The sequence below is a fragment of the Canis lupus genome, chromosome 21 (assembly GCF_048164855.1).
Source record: "Canis lupus baileyi chromosome 21, mCanLup2.hap1, whole genome shotgun sequence".
NCBI lineage: Eukaryota > Metazoa > Chordata > Mammalia > Carnivora > Canidae > Canis > Canis lupus.
The window spans coordinates 50884480-50891287 of NC_132858.1; positions in this window are offsets into that span (position 1 = coordinate 50884480).

Genomic DNA, 6808 nt, shown 5'->3' on the forward strand with positions numbered 1-6808 from the left:
ATAAAAATTGCACACTCCACCTGCTTGGTCTCTGAAGAAGTTGGGGAAGATGATTTCTAAAGTGCTCCTCTGTGAGCTAGTTTATTCAGACAGGGCTCTGAGTTTCCTGAAAACGTCCATAACCCACCAAAGCTGGCCTTTAGGTTTAGCTGGCCAAGCTGGTTCAAGAGCATTCATTGCGTCTGTAATGTTTTTCTTCTGACACCAAATGTGTCATTTTCCAAACAGTTCTCCAATTCTATGGCACCTATATGTTCCAACTATTCATTTCGTTTTGACACTGCGCCCCTGGAGTTAGCGTCAGATTGCACAAGTTAAAGGGCTCAGGCCCACAAGATGACCCTCACGTTAGGTGCCAGTTGCAAGTGGGGTCCCCAGACAAACCACACTACTGCCCGGCCAACTACAAATGTGGGAGTTCTCACAATCTACCCCCTCCAGATTTAATAATTCACTAGAATTGACTCATAACTCAGGAGAGTGCTTTACTTACATTTTTAAAGATGCAATTCAAACAGCCAAATGGAAGGGCTGTATAGGGCAAGGTATGAGTGGGGAGGAGGAAGCAAAGCTTCCACATCCTCTTTGGATACACCACCCTTCTAACATGTTGATGTGCGGCACCAACAGGGAAGCTCCCGCATCATGTATGGTTTTTTACTGAGGCATCATTTATGTATGTGTGGCTGATTAAATCAGTAGCTATTGGTGATTAGATTCCATTTCCAGCCTCTCTTCTAACCCAGAGGAATCCTGCTGCTTTTACTAATTCTGCTTTGCTTTTACTCATCAGCCCCCATCCTGAAGCCACTTGGGGGCCTGCCAAGAGTCATCTCATTAGCATAAATTTGAGTGTGGTCAGAAGAGGCTCCTATAAATAACAAAAGACACTCCTATCACAAGAAATTCCAAGAGTTTTAGGAGTCCTGTGCCAGAAACCAGAGACCAAACATAAATATATTTTTTATTATGCCATAAGGTCCTTAATGAAAAAAAAAGGTATCAAGAATGTAATATATATGAATGTGTAGTGTGTGAGTGTTTATTTATATGCTGTATATTTAAAAAATATATGGGGGATCCCTGGGTGGCTCAGCAGTTTGGCTCCTGCCTTTGGCCCAGGGCGTGATCCTGGAGACCTGAGATCGAGTCCTGCGTCGGGCTCCCTGCATGGAGCCTGCTTTTCTCTCTGAGTCTCTGCCCCCGCCCCCCCCCCCCCCCGTGTGTCTCTCATGAATAAATAAATAAAATCTTTTTTTAAAAAGAATATATGTTGACCTTTCCCAATATTTATTACATATTTTTCCTTAATGTATTATTGTTCAGTAATAGCATGTTTAATATAAGAGTCTTTACAGACAAACTTGAGCACCTAAACTTGGAAAAAAATGTTAGAATTTGAGGAAGCATACAAGATCCTCAAATCTTTCCTCCCTTTACAAATAAGGGCACCCCAGCACTCCCATCACATTCTTAGTTGGCCTTCAGAATTCTACTGGAAGTAGACCAACATTCTCCATGTATGTATTTACTTATTTAACATACTAATCTATGTATTATCAATATAGACTCACTGATTCATTTTTTAATGGTTTATAATTCATTTCTGTCAAATTTGCCATTATTAAAAATTATAGTAAATTATATTGAAAGTAATAAATACTAAAAACTCTTCCTTTGCTAAGTATTTCTTTTTCAGTGTCCTGCTCAGTTGTTTTCTTTACCTGACCTGGATTGCCCAAGTTAACTATTATTATTCAGGTAATAATAGCCTTACTCATACTATGTACTGTGCATTCTTTTATTTTCTATTAATTGCATTCTATTTTATTTAAGAAAAAAAGGAACCTTATATTTAAAGGGCAGACGGTTATTGTTTTCTGCCTCTAGAGGACAGAGGGGTCAGATAATGAACTCATCATTGACAACCAGCGTAGACTGAAAACCTGAGATTCTTTGAATGCTCAAGACTGTATAAGCCCTCAGGGCCTTTGCACGACCCAGGGCCTGCTGAGACAATCTCTGTAAACAGCTGAGGTTGAATTTCTGACTTGGGGGTGGGTGGGGCCTTGGAACCGTTTAACTTTTATTAGTCAAAAATGACGATATGAATTTCTCATATCCTAGTTTTATGACCTGAAACTCATACCTGGTATATTCTGGAGCTATAAACCTTTGTGTCTCTCACACACATACATTTTATCAAACTGGTTTTTAGTCAAGTGGTATAGAGGCTTGTAAATAATAACATCAACCTTCCACTTCAGCCGTTTGACTTGCCAGACCCACCGTCTAGAAGCCTGACTCTAATTAGAGCTGCTGCTTCTGGTAATTCTCTTAATCTCCAAATCCTAGAAATTACTTCTAGCTTCACCTACTTAGATATGCTTTTGATTTTCTGTTACAGTAGATGATGCGTTAGCTCAGTTCCATGCTTGCCACTTTGCCTTCTCCATCTTCCTAGTGTAAACTACTGTTTTTAATTGCCCTGACTATGGTTTGTGCCTGTAGGTAGTATATTTACACCTCTATTTTTTGTTCTAACAGTGTGGGCAGTATCTTTTTAACTCCCCACATTAAAGATGAAGATATCTGTGGGCTTGTTTTTCTCTTTAATTTGGCCACTTCTTTCCCATCACCACTCCACTCTTAACATTTGAACTTTTACATTTTCAGACTTGGTAGCGTTTAGTCATGTCACTTTTTGCTTTGTAAATAGATAGATTCTAAAAGTTAAAAAATAATGTTTACATTACTCTAACAAAATGAATTTTGCTAACTTCCAAACCACATAGTGTATTATAGTTACATTTCTTTTCTGATCAGCTTTCTGTATTTTATGTTTATGTTTTTATTTCTATTTTCCTTAACATTGTCTGCCTTTATCACTGTGTCTCAGGACGTATTACATGAAATGCACTCTCCCTCCTTGTGCTGCCTGCCTCCCTCTGCAGCCCTCTGTCCTCTCAGTCCTCTCACTCCAGGCCAGACCAAGTATTTCTTGACCTGAAGCACAGTGCTGTCCTGGCATCTTTCTTCCTTTCATTCTCTGAGTTAGTGATAATGTTTCCCAGATTCTAAATCTTTCACTTTCTTGGTTTGTTCTTTTATTTTGCTGTAATTTATCACCAATAACTTCCTAACTAAAATGTGTAAGAGATCAAAGCATCTTTTAGTCTAATCTCACAGTTGATCGATAGTTATATTGCACATGAAAAACTTGGTTCTAAACAAATATTTTCCCTCAGAACTTTGAAGATCTTTATAATTAATTGCCTTTGATAAGGTAGTATGGCCAATAAATTTATGTTTCCAATGTGATTCTCATTCTTTGTTGATGACTTTTGTTAAGATTATTATTATTTTTTGATTTTTGGTTCTTGGTTTTATTTAAATTCAAATTAGTTAACACATAGTATATTAACTTTGGGGGTAGAATTTAGGAATTCATCAGTTGCATATAACACCCAGTGCTCATTCCATCACATGTCCTCCTTAATGCCCATCACCCAGTTACCCCATCCCCCCACCCACTTCCCCTCCAGTGACACTGTTTGTTTCCTATGATTAAGAGTCTTTTATGGTTTGTCTCCCCCTATGTTTTTATCTTATTTTATTTTTCCTTTCCTTTCTTTACATTCATCAATTTTGTTTCTTAAATTCCATATATGAGTGAGATTATATGGTATTTTTCTTTCTTCTGGCTGATTGATTTCACTTAGCATAATACTCTCTAGTTCCATCCATGTTGTTGCAAATGGCAAGATTTTATTCTTTCTGATAACTGAGTAACATTCATAAATATATATATATATATATACATATATGTATATGTACATATATGTATATATATATTTATATGTCACATTTTTTCACTTTAGAGTGATTAGCAAGTAGCTAATTATTATGTTTAGAAACTCCTAAGCACCAGAATGGGAAGCATTTTTCTGGCTAATTAATATTTGGAGTAAAATTATTTTATTATTCTTCTGTGGGAATAGATGCTTGTCTGCAATATTCTCTACCTATAGTGAGAAAAGGGAATAGGACTTTATTAATTCCCAGCACCCTTCTTCATTCTTATTAAATTTGTTTTTCTTATATATTATTCATTTCTTTTGTATTTGTCATATTTAAGTGCGATATGAAGTAGCCACATGAGGTCAATACACCTCTTCCTGGGACTAGTGCAAATTTTATTTTAGAAAGACCATATTAGGGACAGTGCAGAGGATATATTGCTTGGGATAATAATCATGAGTAAAACGGAAAGCAAGGAAAACAAATTGCAGTCTAGTTTTCTAAAAGGTGAAAAGATTATCCTGAATTAAGAACACAGTGGAAGGAAAGGGGAGGAGGAGAAGGTGGATTACGGAGGTATTGAGGAGGTTAGTCTTGATGGGCACTAGAGCACAGTGGAGGCAGCTTTATCACTTACCAGTTGTGTTATCTTTGATAAATCATATACTCTCTTTGTGCCTCAATTCCCTCATCTCTAAAATTGTGAATATTGCATATAAAGTGGTTGGAAGAGTTCCAAGCACAGTAATAGCTAACATTTTTAATATGAGAAGCAGGAAAGCAGAAGTCTTCGGAGTTAGACTGCTTCAAATCCAGGCTCTGGTTTTAGTAACTGTAGAGACATCAGGGCATTTATTAAATGCTCAAGTTTTATTCAATGCAATTTTGAGGTTGTTTCCTTATCAGTAAAATAGGGAGGAAATGCCATGCAAAGTTGTCGTCAATATTCAGTTTATTATGTCGAGTGCACTTTACGTGGGTGGAAGAAAGTCCAATAAACAGTTCATTATATTTTTAAAATTGATGTTACTCATATTCAAATATTATATACCATATGACTAAACAGTTTAAAGAATAATAAAACAAATATTCATGTATTCTCTAGTCAATTTAAGAAATTAAGTCAAACCAGAAGTGCCCTATTCCCTCCCAGATTGTATTTCCTTCTTTTTGTCCCACACAGAAGTTAAAATGATCATTGAGTTTTCTCTCTCCTTTTTTAGATTGTAAACTATAGGTATGAGCAAATAATATATTTTCAGCTTGACAGTTTTAGAGCTTCGAATAAGTGGAACCATACTGCTATATTCTTCTATAACTTTTCTTCACTTAAAAAGGTTATTTTGAGATTCATGTATGTTAATACATAGCTCTCATAACTGCAGTCCATTTATGCTCACTACTATGTGACATCCCATTGTAAAATTATTCCACAATATATTTACTCATTTTACTGTTGATGGATGTTTGAATTGTTTCTAGGTTTTTTTTTTTTTTTTCTGTTATGAATCACACTGCTAAGAATGTGCTTATGCATGTCTTCTAGTGTATTTGTCCAAGCATTTCTTTTGGTGTAATATTTAGAGTAAATTATAGGGTCAAAAGTATGTCTATGCTCCAACTTGGTAAAGCTATCATTTTCTGAAGTGATTGTACTAACTCCTACTCCATCAGCACTGATAGGAGACTTCATGCTCTGCACTCTCTGGGTATTATGTTATAAATATTGTCTTCTGTGGCAGGACTTTTCATTTATTTTATGATATCTTAGGGTGAAGAAATTCTTAATGGTAATATCTCTGAAAACAGGTCTCTCCCATTATCTGAAAGTAGAGTATTCCTATGAAGCCTTTCACAAGTCGAAATGAAGTAAAGTAAAGAAGCAATTATCATCATAAAAGCTAAAATCCTACTCAGGTTTTTTCTTTTAGTGAAAACAGGTACTAATGTACATCTTACATAAAAGCAAAGTGTTGTAAAGTGAACATTTGGATGGGGGGTGGGGAGACAGAGATCTGTAGGATTACCCAGGCTCATCTTTATATGCCAGTGCTTTCCAAACGTCCCTGAATATAAGACTCATCCAGGTATTTGTCAAAAATATGGGTCCTGGGGCCCCATCTTATATTTACCAAATCAGAATCTGTGGATGTTAGCTGGGGTTCTATACCTTTAACAATGCTCTTAAATAAATGGTGCTGACTTTGATCAAAATAGAGAAACACCACCCAGCCTACACAATTCATCTTTCCAGCTGAAGCCCCAAGCTCCCACCTGGAGGTCACCAGATTGTCATATTATGACTTCTGTAGAAGGTAAAATGTGTTATTGGGTAGGTATAACTCTCACGTAACTGTTCGATAACATGGACAGCCCCACCTAAATACAGACACTTCTCAAGTTATATCACACTGAGTTTATTAAATGCTCAGCTGAGGTAACCATGCAGAGGGCAATGGAGGTCAGTAAAATGAAAATCTTTGAAATCCAGGCTCTTTTTTATGGCAATCATTATCTCCCTAAGACCTTTCCTCTGTTTATGAGGAATTAATTCCACTGAAAGTCATGCCCTGTCAACTTAAAAAGGAAATCTATTTTACTTTATATTTCAATCCCAAACAACTGATGATAACATAGTCATCAAAGTATTTCTCCTTTGTGAACAGTTACATACAAATTGAAGAATCATTCATGGACAAATATAGTCCTAATAGATTGCAGTTAATATGATGGGGGATGACTGGGATAGGGGTGGATTTTGGAGAATTATCAGCAATTTGGTTTTGGGTATGTTAGTTTGAGAAGCCTATTAAATAGTCAAATGGAGATATTGAACAGGTAGTCTGATGTTCCTAGGAGATGTTCAGGCTAGACATACCTGAGAAATCATCAGGGTAGAGGTATGTTGGGAATCATCAGGGTAGAGATGTTTTAAGCCTTGAGATGAGATTAGACCATCTAAGGGGTGCATGTAGCAAGAGAAGAAAAGAAATCCAGTGATAGAGTC